The sequence below is a fragment of the Aythya ferina genome, assembly GCF_964211825.1.
Source record: "Aythya ferina genome assembly, chromosome: 2".
Taxonomy (NCBI): Eukaryota; Metazoa; Chordata; class Aves; order Anseriformes; family Anatidae; genus Aythya; species Aythya ferina.
The window spans coordinates 2,077,954-2,092,651 of NC_140297.1; the positions used below are offsets into that span (position 1 = coordinate 2,077,954).

Genomic DNA, 14,698 nt, shown 5'->3' on the forward strand with positions numbered 1-14,698 from the left:
AACCTATTCCAGTGTTTGACTACCTCACAATTAAAATGTTTTGTTTTGTGTGTTTTTTTTTTGTTTGTTTGTTTGTTTTTTTTGTTTGTTTTTTTTTTTTCTTCTGTTGAAGTAGAATTTTCTCTATTTCAGTTTTTGTTCACATGGTCTCTTGTTTTGTCACTGAGCACCACTAAGGAGAGTCCGTCTCAGTCTTCTTCACTACCAGCAGTTGGGTATTTCTATATAAAGGTAAGCTCCCCCTGAGCCTTCTCTTCTCCCAGCTGAACAGTCCCAGATTTTTAAGCTTTACCTCATAGGAGAGTTGCTTTTAAGTCCCTTAAAGGTATCTTGTGGGCCTTCACTGGGCTTGCCCCAGTGTGGTGAGGAGCCCAGCACTGGACCATCTGATGAGGTGTCTCTGGCAGTGCTCTTCCTAATGAAGCCCAGGATGTTGGCTGCCTCTGCCACAAGGACACGTTCCTTGTTCATTGTCAACTAGGTGTCCACCAGGACGTCCAAGTACTTTCCTGCCAAGTTGTTTGCCAGCCAGTTGGCCATCAACCTGTATTGATGCAATGAATTGAATGAGCTGGAACTCTCAGACGTACTCAGCACGTCCTGTAACACAAACCAGCCAAACTTACGTGCAGACCCAACAAAACCCTTGAACTCCGCTCAGTGGGCAACACAGATAGACATGGTGATTCCCTTTCCTCTCTCCAGTGTGGGATAAATGGGAAAATGAGTGTTTGCTCCATTTATTGAAGATGTTCTCATGGACATCATGCAAGACAACAGAGCCCAATAGGAATAAAAGCTGTGGAAGAACTAAAGTAATGTACAGATTTTTATAATTTGCCCCTATATGATCCCAGAAGAAAGCTACATATTTTTGAGTTCCAAGTAAATATTACCATACACACAGAATTTTTGGATATCCTAAAATCGGGACGTATAGGTGTTTGAACTGCAGTTAGATGGGCTGTTAGTATGCCAGTTATTCACTACTGACTATAAAAGGTATGAGAAAAAATGATCTTAGATTAGACAACTTAATAAATTCAAAAGAAGCTTCTTCAAATGCTGAAAATGGAATCACTGTCTCAAGGTCTTTAGGGTGCTCTTTTGAAAATTTCTCAAGCCATCAGATTGGCGTAGGTCACCCTGAAGAGAAAAGAATTTTTGCAAAACTAATATGGGCTAGCAAAATCCCAATCCATAAAACATGCCCTTCAAAAAAAATATGATATCTACTCTTTTTTTCTTTGACATAGATGGAAAAGACTATTATTTGGAAGATGAACATACTCAGGGGTAAAAATGTGGCGATATTTTTCAAAGAGATAGATAGATAATTACATGATAGAGGATGAAAAGAAAGACTGTAACTATTGTTCTAGTCTGACTGAATATCTTACAAGAAGGGTATTGAAGATGGTCATCAGTTCCATGCCATCATCTGATCAGAACCAGGAAGATAATCATCAGAGAGAAGATGAATAAAAAACTGGCTCTTACAAGCAGAGAAATTTTAGCTCCACTTCATTTAAAACTTCAAAAGAGGACATTACAAGATTGGGCTAAAAACTTGGAAGGAGTTCAGCTTGTGCCGTATGTTATCCAAATGTATTCAACCCTCCTTGACCCTGAGCGTGCAAAGCAGCTGGAAGGCAAGCAGTCACAGCATGGAAGGAATGAAGATCTGGTGGTTAAACCATTAGAGAAGGCCCCAGGAGAACTGCTCTTATTCTTCAGTATGTCCACAGACTCCCCACATGAATGTAGGCAGGCAGTTTAGTCTCTGTGGGCCTCCCCTCACTTCTGTGATGAAAACATACCAACGGTCCACATAGCTCAAAGCCAAAATGATCTGACACGAGTGGCCACAGAGTCCAGTTCTGCAGAACACAAAGGCTAACTCATTTATTAAACCCAGCCTTCTTCTTGCCTTGTCTATTAAGAGCAAAGCCTTCTCCATGGCAAGGCTTTCTCTTACAGCTTACATTTAAAAGCCCGGAGTCATCCATCTGGCTGTGGGCACTACATTGAGACTAAATAAGGACCTCACACATAGCCAAGACTCTTTCCAGTTATTGCAGAAAGGCAGCCAAGGAGTATGCGAGATCTCAGATAGGCTGAAATACCTTCATGGGTTACCTATTTGCATGAACCAGCCCTGTTTATAAGGTCTTTCTTGGACATGTATGCTGCAGGAGGTTTCTGAATGGCCCTATGGAAATACAATGAATAAATATTGACTATTATGGGAGCTTTTCATGTTTTATCTTCAGCAAAAGTAGGTGGAAAAGGACACCTTCCTTTAGCTTGTCTTTCACCTCCTACGTCTAAAGTCTCACATACACTGGAGAAAACACTTGACAAGGATCTGACGTTTCACAGCAGTGGCTGTTTTACCTGCTGCCAGCTCTGAGAACTGCCCCATCTCAGTATAAAGAGGCAGACTTAGCAAACAGGACTTAGAGTAGATTTGCAGTTGGCACAGAGTGGACACAAAGTAGAATGTGCACCCCGTAGGGACAAAAAGATCCTGCATCTGCACTGATGTCCTCCATCATTATATTTGTTTTCTGCAAATGATCCACTGGAGTTATACCTTTACTTAGTCCTTTTGATATTCCACTGTTAATTCCCTTAAATTCTTCTGCCAAAATAGGCTTCAAAAGGCCCCTCAAGTGATCTGATGTGGCTCTTCTTCTTTCATACAACTGGTATCCTGGACGCAACATACCTGTCACACGGAGCTTTGCATCACAGGAATGAAAATGCTTGTGAGGTCTGAGAGAGAGTAGTGGCATTGCTTGTCATGCAGACATGGCTACAGAGCGAGAAAGAAAGCATTGAATAGGTAGAAGTTTCTGGTGACAACTCTGGAGAGAAAAAGGTAAGAATTGTAAAGCAGCACTGCTGGGGCAGGTTCAGGGAAACCTTTCTTTTCATTGGCGTGCAGGAGGTGACAGACTGGGACAGGGAAGAGTTGAGTCACTCGAAGTGCGGGAAGCTGTTGTTGGCTGGATGAAAGAAAATAGAGGGCTGCCATCAGCGGAAACAGGAGGTGCACAGAGTGCTTCAGAGCATAGATGTATGGTCACCATGGCAATCAGCCCTCCCCTTTTATTAAACTTTACCCTGCATATAAATAGTCCCAATATAGATAAGGTTTTGTGACATGTTCAATATAAACAATCCATTTCAGTTTTTTAATAATGATGCCGACACTGAATTGTCTGGGCAGAAAGGGGTTTAAACTCTTTTATTTAAATAGAAAAAGTGAACATGATCCAGCAGTTTCCACAAATAAGGTAAGGGAAAATATTTTGCTTTGCCCAAGTTAAAGAAAAAAAAAAAAAAGAAGGAAAAATTGGAATTTGGAGTTATGTCTCTTTCTAAAACAAAATTCACACATATTTGGCAGAAATATAAGCCTTTGAAAATCATCCTTTGCATGAGAGATTTGCAGCTATCATGTAATTCTTCCATTTCAACTGAGCAGACTATATCCTCACCACACAATTCTGTGGTCGAGCATGTGAGGGATCTGTCTTCACAAGATATGTCTGCATCCGTCCGGTGACCCTTTGGGAGACACGGTGGACATCATAGGCTGAATGCTAAACAAATACATCTGACCCTCCCTTCTTTTATTTGTCTTAACCTATGATGCTATGCATTCGTCATGGCTGTAGAGGGCATCCCTCCTTTTTGCTCCTTAGAGATCCCATGGGTGCCAAGCATTAGGAGAAACAGGAAGAAAGTCTTGCATTCTCCATGACAAGGGGAAGGCTGTGGAGTAAGGTGAAATAGTGGGATCAAGACCCAGATGATAAGCAAAACCAGACCATATTGAGACAAGAACTTTGATAAGGGAAATTACAACAAGGAGTATTCATCCAAGCAAAAGTACGAAGTAGACAGAATCACAGAATAGTTTAGGCTGGAAGGGACCTCTGGAGGTCTGTAAGCCACCGTGTGGTTCTGTGATGCCATTTGCAGCAGCAAAAAAGAAACCAGCTTATTCTCTACTGGTCTAGCTAGTGACAGCATGCATGTCTCCACTGCAGATCTCTACATTTACAAAGTTCCCATCAAGGTATTTGTGGAAAGCCTTTCAAGTCATGTCTTTTTATTACCTCTACAATTTCTTTTTGTGAGGAATACTAAACCAGACACAAGCTGATGGACTGCTTCCAGCAAATCCTTCTGCCTGAGAGAAGGCTGAATAAATTGTCTGGTGCCTGGGACAAGACTCAGACTGCTCAGGTGCCAGGGTCCTTGATGAGTTTCAGTGAAGATTCATTGAACAGAGGGTGAGATTCATCTCCTGAAGCACACCTCTAAAGTAGGGCTGATGCAGGATGCCTCCAAAATGCCTATTTCTCACCATTGATTGTAAAGTGTGGGATAATGAACTCAGCCGGAGACATCTACATTATCAACAGCTAAAGCTAGCTCAGGTGTCAACTGCTTCCAAGAAGACCATGTGCAGTTTGCTTACCACCTGGTCATGCACACATTCACATTTCATTTCTTCCCTGGGGCTGCCTTTTGAATTACCAGAAAGCATAACCTTGACATTGTCCTTTATAAACTCCCAACGTATCAGCTTGAAGCAACACTAGGAGCTTACTGGTGGTGTTTCCTCTGCAGGTTTGTTTTCCTATGTTAAGCCCAAGACACGGTCAACCAATTAAAAATGTTAACAAGGGTGAGATTTGCAGTGGCTGTTCAACACAAAAAGGCATAAATGTTGTGCAAGAGGGGACAAGGTTTGAGGACTCATGGGTCAACGCTCCCATTGCCTGAGCTGGTAAACCAGCATGATTTTGCACTTTTCCTCACTGCTTTCTGCGTGTCCACATTTCTGGCCAGTCAGTAGGGCAGCTCTGACAGGAGCAAGAGAACAAGAGTCCCTAGCACTGTGCTCTGCCTGCCAGGTGGGCTGTAGTGAATGCAGTTAGCAATTGCCTGAGGTAGTTCAGGCAGAAATCAGCATGTTCACTCTTCCCTTTAAAAGCTCATGGCCTCTACAGCCATGAACTTGCATGGCAATCTTTTTTTTTTTTTTTTTTTTTTTTTTTTTTGTCCCTGCCTTTTAAACAGTACTAATTTGGTCTAAGCTCTTTTTAATTGCTATATAAAGGCTCCCAGAGCCCTGTGGCATGAAATTATTAGGGATCAGCTGTGACTAATTACATTTTTCGACTTTACAGGACACAGCTCCAGTAAGATTGTTTATTTGTTTTTAAAACCAAGCTGAACCTCCCTTTGTTTTTAAAACCAAGCTGAATTTCAGTTTGGCCTTGGAAGAGGTCAGCTCTCTTGCTTTTCCCACGTGAGAAAAGCAAATCCCATACTTTTCAAATAAGAGCTTAGTTTCACTTAGACTGTCTTCCCCTAAACTCCCTCCTACAGAGTGATATGGAGACTCTCCAGTATTTCCCCAGTAAAATGTCTTTTCTTATCAAAGGATTGAGCTGGGCTCCAAAGCCCACAGCCCTTGGCTACCTGAACAAATCCTTCCAGGATGATGTACTCAGCTACAGGGGTTTTGTATGTCTTTTCCCACCTATTCCCAACTGGTAACACTATTCTTAACCTGGTAAATGTTGGGAATTGAGCAGGAAAATCACACTGTTGGCTCCCAGCGCTCTTTGTTTTATGTGATTATGGCTCATTGATCTTTGCTGCAGTGTAAGCTGGTTCTAACACTTTTTGCAAGAGTTATTTTCACCAGTCTTTCATGTCACAGCCATGGTATTACATCTCCATCTGGCAGACGTATCTGTCTGTCTTGTTGTGAAGACTGTTCATTAATGTTAATTGTCAGTGGGGTACTTGAAGGATGCTAATTAACCAGTCTAGCATCACCACCTACTACATCACACAGTTTTCCTTATATCCTCCAGTGCACAGGATCTGCCATGGTACTATCACAAGCATTGATTCCCACATGCAAAACCATCTTTTGATGTTTGATAACTGTTGATCATAAGAGGTTGAGTACTACACGTGCTAGCAGTCCAGTGGCTCAGAATCTCTGGTTTTGACCACTTTGTGAGTTTATGTGTTGATATTGCACTCTATCCAAATATTTGTCCGGTATCAAGAGTTGGAGCTTGACTTGTTCTTCCCCTAAAGGTGACACTGAAGGGGTTAATCAAGCCAGGCAGTTGGAGCAGACATACCACAGACCTGTTCCCTTTAATTACTTTGCAGGGCAAGAGGAGAGAAATATTGCCTCTAGGATCAGAGCGCTTTATGGCAGGGCAAGTGGAATAAACCAGGAAAACAGCATCACTAATTAACTTGCAGTGAGCTGCAGCACAACCCATGACTTTGTGAGGAGGAACCGAAATAGCTACTGAATTGCTCTCATGACCTTGTTATCTGGTGTTTCTGCACCAAGGGAGGACATGGAAAGAAGGAAGGACTTCCAATGTGAGTGAAATAATGGATCAACTATGGCATCTTTTGCTGCATGGACTTTCCAACCACAGAGCTCTCATACATTTTGTATCCCTACTTACATACACACAGCTCACGGTTTTACTTACAATGTGGACTGACCATGCAGAAGGATATCTACATAAGGGTTGGAAGTACATCACAATTAGCAGTTCAGTAGAAGCATTACAGAATGATGTAATTTGGTTCCCAGAACAGTTGAGAAATTTGGGTAAGTCCACACAGAGCTCCATATTATGGGAGTTCCTGTAACCTGAGTTAGTTTGTAGAGAGATGTTATGGGTAAATCCCCACTGCCTGCCAGTCTTGTAGGAACACCTGAGTGGAATTCAACCCACCCAATTTCAGATAGCTGCATCTGAGCTATTGCACAGGCTGCATTTGTACCACTGAAGAGAAATAGGCCCTTTCAAATGCCTATAAAATAGGGCATAAGTTGTCCTATTTAATTTTAATTCTTTTGGACGGGGTGAATTGAACTATCCACATATTGAATGAAAGGTAGTTGTCCAGACACAAGCACTTGGTACCCCTTCAAATACAATCCCTCACAAGTTTGGCTTCTAGCTGCTGAAAGGTCTTCTGTCACTTTGGCAGTGGGGATACCTCAATTCCCTTTAATGCCTCAAATGGCATTAAGCAACTGAGTCCTTCCTTCTCTGAGTAACTGCGGGTCACCCATTGCTATTTAAATTCAGCTGTTTTGCTGTGATCACGTCTTGTATAACCATACCTGGGCTAGCTTTTTTTTTTTTTTTTTTTTTTTTTCTGAGCTAGTCAGAACAAAACCAATTTGAGTGTGTCTCAAACTCAAACCTGATGATGTATTACCATTTTGTCCAGGTACACCTCCTCTGTTACAGAAAAGAGTAATTTCTCAGTCCTGACTCCAAACAACAAACACTACATAAAAGGGCTGAGATGGGCATTTTGAGATGGTTTCTACTGAGAAAGAGAACACACATGATGAGAACATGAGTCTTCATATATATAACAGACTGTTCAAAGAAGAATGGAATAATCAGTTCTCTAAGATGCTTGGATAATAAAGTAAGATGTCATATTCTTTAAAAAAAATCAGATGTTAAGAAAATCTGTAGTGGAGCGAAAAGTCAGGCACTGGAAATAATTGTTTGCATGTGAGTATGGAATCTCCTTTACCAAGTATCTTTACAGGTAAGTTTGACAAACATATGTCAAAAATTATGTCACTAGAAAGAAGGGGTTAATTAGCTCTCTGGAGAATTTTCTTCTCTTTTGTGATTTTTTGATTCTGCTCTGGACAAGGGCCTAAACCACAGCAAGTCCCACAGTGGGTATTTAGGTGGATAACAAGAATATTCATCATAATCATATTTAATGCTATTATGAATTCTGGAAGGACTAGGAAGCATCCTGATTCAGGATTTACTTTTCCTGGGCTGCCTTACAACTAGATCTCAGTTTGGGACAGATAATTTTATATATGCTGAAAGGGAATGTTAGAGAATTTAATGTGAGATTTTTAATGAGCAGCAGAAAAAAAGTCCAAAGAAAATGTTCTTATTCTTTCTGCTCTGCCCGAGAGAGGTAGAGGGAAGTCAAAGTCAAAAGGTTGATCCAGCTCCAAGGATGAATTCCCCTTATGACAAAAGGCTCCTTTCTAGATGGAGCTAATAAAGAAAAGAGAATTAGAGGTAGAAGAATGGAGGAGGTTAAACTTCATGTAGTCAAAGATGATTCTTTCACCTTTGCCACTTCCCTTGCTGCGGGCAAAATTTATTTGCTTGACTGACCTCTGCCTTTTCTTGCCTTGATGATCCATGTCTGCCTATCTACGGCTTAGAAAAAGTTGTCTGGCAAATGTGAAGCACTTCGCTAAGTTTGGCAATGCTATTAATAGCGTGCAGGAGCTAAACATTAATTGAGAAAGAGATCTAAGTGGCTCAGCTCATAGCTCATTTTGAACACTCCGCATCTCAGCAGTCTTTGACTTCATCACAATTAGTCAGTGCTACCTACACATTTTTTCAGAATGTGTTGGAAAAATAAAAAGATGCTCAAGCAAGCATATGCAGAGCTAATCTACTGTTATTTCAATGAGCTGGAACAAGGTAATAATTTTGTTAGAGCCACAATTTAAAATGATTCAGTAGACCGATACAGTTCAAACAGTCAAACTAATACAGTAGATAATGAACTCCAATTAGGAGAAAAAGAGTAAAAAAGAGTGCTGTGGGAAGTCATAGAAGATTTTGAAAGGCTATGTAGTTCATTTCTAAATCCTTAGGCAGAAACAACTCTATAAGCCACCCTTGACTGGCATCTACCCTATACTTAAAGATAGCCATTGTGGGTGACTACTGCTCCAATCGATCAGTTTAAATGTATCACTACCCTTTCCATTACAAAATTTGTCTTAATCATCAAATTAAAACTTTTTTTTTAATTATTTTTATTTTTTGTTATTTTTAATTTATGTCCAGGATTTTCTGACCTGATCACCATGTACATAGAGAATAGTTTGTTCTCTTCCAATCTGAAGACCATCCCTCAGCACTCAAAAGCTGTTTTTGTTTGTTTGATTGATTGATTTTTTTTTTTTTTTAATCTCCTCTAGCCTCTTTTTCTTCACCTAAGTAAAACAAAATTATTTCAGCCTTTTCTCTTAAGCCATGTCTTGCACTGCGTCTATTAAAAGAGCAAACAGTTTCTTGTCAGCCAAAAGTTCCAGGCATTGCCGTGGACATTATTATTGGAGTGTTGTTGCATACAGTAGCAAAGCAAACACTTCTCTTTCCTCCTCTTCCTAGTGTATGACCAATTTTATAGATGTAAGAAGTGATAATGCCACAGTCCCTCCCATAAGACTGTCCTTGTGCTCTGTTATGGTGAAAATGCATAATAAAAATAAATCTTACCCATGCTCAACCTTCTGGACTTCAGTCTGTATTTCAATAACAAAACAAAAAAAATGTTCAAAGTGCAAGCTATGGAGACATTTAGATTTTTGGAAGCGGGAATAGTTGCATAACCACATCAATCAGGACACACACATCACAGAAATATGCAATAAATCATCCAATATTATTTAGCTTCTCTTATCACACAGTCTTAGCACGAAAACTGGTTCTAGCTTCTCTTTGGATAATAAAACAGTCTGCGTTTTGTACTGACAAATGGTTAGGGAACTCATATAAAGTACTAACTGCACTTTTGCCTTTGGATCAGCGAGTAGATGGGGGGAAAACATTTACATTTTTATCAGAACACAAAACACCCACAATTAAGCAACTAGATTCTTCCGAGGACATGTTAAATCTGGTCCTGTGTCCACTACAATAAATATTTTTTCAAATTGAAATTAAATTTTTATTCTCTGTGGGATTTTAAAACTAAATTTCCAGTCTTGGAGAGTTTTCCAGGCTCCTTCGTAAGGCAGTGACAGTGGCATCTTCAGAAAGCAACTGAGTCACAACTGAGTGCATGATGTTTAAGAGAGGCAGTGAGGCTCACACTTGGAGACTTGCATGTCTCCATGGATTTCAGACTCCTTTCCTTGCTTGGACTGTCTGGTTCCTTTTGGCTATGGTGGCGTTCAACTTTACAGAATAGTTCATCTCATCTCTCTAAAACACCTGTATACTGGGATGAACTCAGCTGTCCTGCATTTCTGTACATCATAACTGTGCTAATCATGCATGGACTGCCCTCTCAGTGTTAACCTCTTGGAATCAAAAACCTCAGGAGAGTGGAAACTCTCCTTTACCATGGCTTTCATGCTTTAAGATGAGTTATTGGGGTTTTGCAACAGGAACAGATTGGCATGTTCCCTCATCCAAGTTCTGTTTGAGAGATGTCAATCACAGGCAATAGTTCAGGGTGCAGAGTAGGAGGCATGAATATCTTCATGTTCTGTACCTAGGTTCACTGTGGTTCACCTGTTAAGGTCCATCCTTGTTTTGTTTTGAACTTGCCACCATAGCTTTTATGCTATTCCTAATAATTCTAGTTCTTGTACTGAAAAAAATAGCAACCAATAACATCCTATTGACTTTCTGTGGGCCATTCCTATCTTCTGTCACATCTTTCTGTCACATCTTTTCCAGGATAAAGCGGTCAAGTATGTCTGAGCATTCCTTATTCAAAAGCAGTTGGATCACTTTACTCATTCTTGTCACACATCCTTGCAGACAGTCCTGCCTACAGCTTTCCTTAGCCCCTGTCAGCAGAAAATTTACCTTATGGATAAGACAAATGTTTAATCCAACAGTAGAGATTGAGAGGGTGCTGAGGGGAGCAGTCTGCCGGAGGACTGATCCAGCTCCTCCCATAGCAGTAATATTTATTCACTCTGGTTTTAATCAGAGGTTGCAGCCTCCACTTGAGAAGAGATTGACTGCGGCTGAGAAGGTGCACTGAGAAATTTCCATTTTGAGCTATCAGCATTTCTGGATGAAAAATAAATAAATAAATAAGTAATAAAACAAACAAAACAAATCACCGCGGCAGCAACCTGCCTTCTCACCTCGAGTCCCGCAGTCAGACTTTGGGGACAAGGATGAATGCAAACCCTTCTTTAGTCAGCAAGAGCTTCCTGAGCTCTTGCTGGGTTTTGATGAGATCATGCTAAATTTGATCTCTGCTGTGGTTTTGATAATGGGCCATGAAAAGAACAGGAGGGAGAAAAAAAAAAAAAAGAAAGAAAAAAAAAAAACACAAAACACCACAACCGGCTGGCTTCCACAAACAAACACTGCCCATGACATTTGTAAATACTCAGAGGTTAAGTGAGGCAGAGAACAAACTTCATAATTTCCTGAACACTTGTCAGAAGCAGGCTTGGCTCAGAGCAGATGAACAGGATGGGGCTGATGGTCTAACTAGGCTGAGATCCGGCCTCCAGACGCTTTACATAAAGGGGAAAGATGCCCCCTAATGGGTGATCATAGAATAATCTGGTTTACAAAATCCTTTTTTTTTTTTTTTTTTTTTTTTTTTTTTCCCCTAAAGACTTCTGAATTCGCTGAAGTGTGGGTCCATAGTTCTCATCACTTCTTTTGGGGTCCTTAAAGGAAAAAGGAACCACAAATTGTGATTGCTTTTCCATTTTACTGGCCTCAGTTCTCCTTCAGCCCCTTCTGGCAAAACTGGCCAAAGCCATTTTCGAAGGAAAAAGGAGAGGTTGGCCCTGTGGAATAGTAAGCCTCTTGTGTGGTACAAGTCATTGTCCTCTAATATGTACAACAAATAAGTGTGGATGCATATTGGGTCATATGATGGAGAGGAGCATGGTATGAAGATGCAGCGGGTTTCTCATTTCTCAAGAGAGTTTTATGGTCTGCGGGTTCCCTCCACAGCACACACGACTGGCCAGCCAAGCCTGAATTATGTATAATTGACATTGGTGTAATAAGGACATCGTTACACATCTGGATGTCAGGAGCAGGAGGTGTGAGCCTCTTTAAGGATGCTCCAGATTTGAGAGGGCTTTCTGGGCTATAATCATAAGAGATTTTTATACCTTGAATATTTTACATTGCCAAACAATGTGAAGGTGATTCGTGGTCTCCTGGGTTTTAGTCTCCAAAAGCAATTCTTAAAATCCGTCTGTTAACACAGAAATATGACAGTATCTGAGTTCTGGCCTTCATTGTATATTGAGCCAAAAATCCACGCTACCAAGCAAGGATTCAGACACGTAGTGCATGCCTTTCTTAATCTTGCATACAGGTGAAAGATGAATCTGTGTGAAGAAACTATCCCAGAAGCCAGATGAACAAGTTTAAAGCACAGTAAAGCTGGGTGGTATGAACATGAACTCACTTTCCCTGAAAAATGAAAGCTCCCCCCAGAGCTGAAATGCAAAACTGGCAAAATGCAGCTAATGCTGTCACAGTGTAATAAACCCCTGTTGCTTATGGAAAAAAAAAGATCTGTTTCAGGTCATCACAGTTGAACAGAAAGTCCTTTCCACACATCCCCTCCCACAACTACAAAGGTGATACATATCAGAGTGTTAAAGCCCATCCTTAAGTACTCATGCTATGGTGTGACACCAGTTTCCTGCTCAAACTGGTGCAAAACATCTGGGTCACATTGTGCTTTTTATCCAAGGCAGGTTGCCCTGTTGATTGTACCTTGCTGAACAAGACCGAAATTTTGCTGTTCTGTTTTTTTTTTTTTTTTTTTTTTTTCTTCTTCTTTCCTGTTGTTCTGACATCATGATGTTTTACGGTACTTAGGCAAGAAGGCTAGAGTTTCTGTTTTTAGCTAAAGAAGACAGGGGAAACTGTGGTTTTACACCTCTTCTGATCAGGACCTGCCTACTGCCTTGCCCTAACTGCCTTCCACTGGCACTGTTTAACAGAGAACAGAAGCAATCAGACCTTTATGGTGTCTTTGAATCAATGTAATACATCTGATGGCATAAGCAATAATATGCAACCGATCATTTCATTTTAAGGTTATGCTTTCCATAATCATAAACACAAACAGCCAAAGGCAGATTAGATGAGCCAGGTGGGTATCTCTCTGTTTCAAGAGAAACAGTACAGCAAAAAATATAATTGGCTATGATTTTTTTTTTTGCACTGCACCATGGGCACATATCCAAAGTGCGATAGGAATAGATTGGCAAAGCAGTAGTGTTTTACATGCTGTGTTTGATTTGTGTGGGCATTAGGATCTCCACGTGGATTATAGAAGGCCAAATTAGATGTTTGGTGCCAAATTCTGCATTCCCTTGTACCCATAAGATGCTGTGTTCATTGATATTAAGGCTATTTTAAGCTGTCCAGGCTGTGGACAATGGTCTTGACGTAAGTGAAAATGCAGATGACACCTGCCATAAGTCCCAGCAACAGAGCCTCCTAAAATAGCCATTAGGCAAATAGTATTGGGGCTGCGCCTTCCCTTCCCTTCCCTTCCCTTCCCTTCCCTTCCCTTCCCTTCCCTTCCCTTCCCTTCCCTTCCCTTCCCTTCCCTTCCCTTCCCTTCCCTTCCCTTCCCTTCCCTTCCCTTCCCTTCCCTTCCCTTCCCTTCCCTTCCCTTCCCTTCCCTTCCCTTCCCTTCCCTTCCCTTCCCTTCCCTTCCCTGGAAGCAGAGAGTAATTTCTTTCTCCCTTCCTCTATGCTTCCATGAGGCCTTTGATTTTTTTTTCCCTCTTCCTTTTCCTGTTAATTAGATTATCTAAACCTGTGAGACTTTTTTTTTTTTTTTTTTTTTTTTTTTTTTGAGGAGGAGGAGTGAGAGACTGGGAGAGACTGGTTGTGGTAGGGTTTAGCTGCCCAGCAGGGTAAAACCACCACAGAAATATATGTGCTTCTGTGTGTATTGGGTACCCAGCCTCTACTGCACTTAACAGTGAAGCAGTGATCACCTGAGATGCCCACTCTTAGAGCTAGGGCAGCTGGAGTTGATTTCATGCACCTAGTCCAGCCTTCAGCTGCCAGTGCAGGACACAAAGGCATCCAAAGGTCCTGTGCTATATTTGACAGTTCTCTATGAATGCTTTGGACACCTTACTGTGTCCAAAATGGCACTAGAGGTTAACAGACTCACATCTCCAATTTCGTAAGTCATGAAGCCTAGGAACAGTTCATAGAATCATAGAAACACAAGGTCGGAAAAGATCTACAAGATCATCTAGTCCAACCATCCTCCTATCACCAATACTACCCACTAAGCTACTAAATCGTTTCTCGTAGCACCTCGCTGAGGCAATTCTTGAACACTGCGAGGGACGGTGATTCCACCACCTCCTTGGGCAGGCCATTCCAGTGTCTGACCACTCTTTGAGAGAAAAAGTTTTTCCTGATATCTAATCTAAATCTCCTCAAGCACAACTTGTGGCCATTTCCTTGAGTCCTATCCATTAGTTATCTGAGAGAAGAGGCCGACCATCTCTTCATCACAACCTCCCTTCAGGCAATTGTAGAGAGCAATGAGGTCTCCCCTTAGCCTCCTCTTCTTCAGACTAAACAACCCCAGTTCCCTCAGCTGCTCCTCACAGGACTTGTGTCCCAGGCCCTTCCCCAGCTTCACAGCCTTTCTCTGGACACACTCCAGGGCCTCGATGTCCTTCTTGTAGTGAGGGGCCCAAAACTGAACACAGCACTCGAGGTGCAGCCTCACCAGAGCAGAGTACAGGGGGACGATCACCTCCCTGCTCCTGCTGGCTACACGATTTCTAATACAGGCCAGGATGATGTTGGCCTTCTTGGCCACTTGGGCACACTGCTGGCTCATGCTC

General features: G+C 41.5%; 1 long non-coding RNA gene across 1 annotated transcript in view; it reads right to left on the reverse strand.

Annotated features, from left to right (window-relative positions):
- The window catches only part of LOC311432105, a 50,274-nt gene extending 39,229 nt beyond the window's left edge, over window positions 1-11,045 (reverse strand). Inside the window, exon 1 of the long non-coding RNA XR_014689822.1 lies at window positions 10,973-11,045. This is a non-coding gene — a long non-coding RNA (uncharacterized lncRNA). The remainder of the gene's footprint in view (window positions 1-10,972) is intronic.
- Window positions 11,046-14,698: the final 3,653 nt, after the last annotated feature.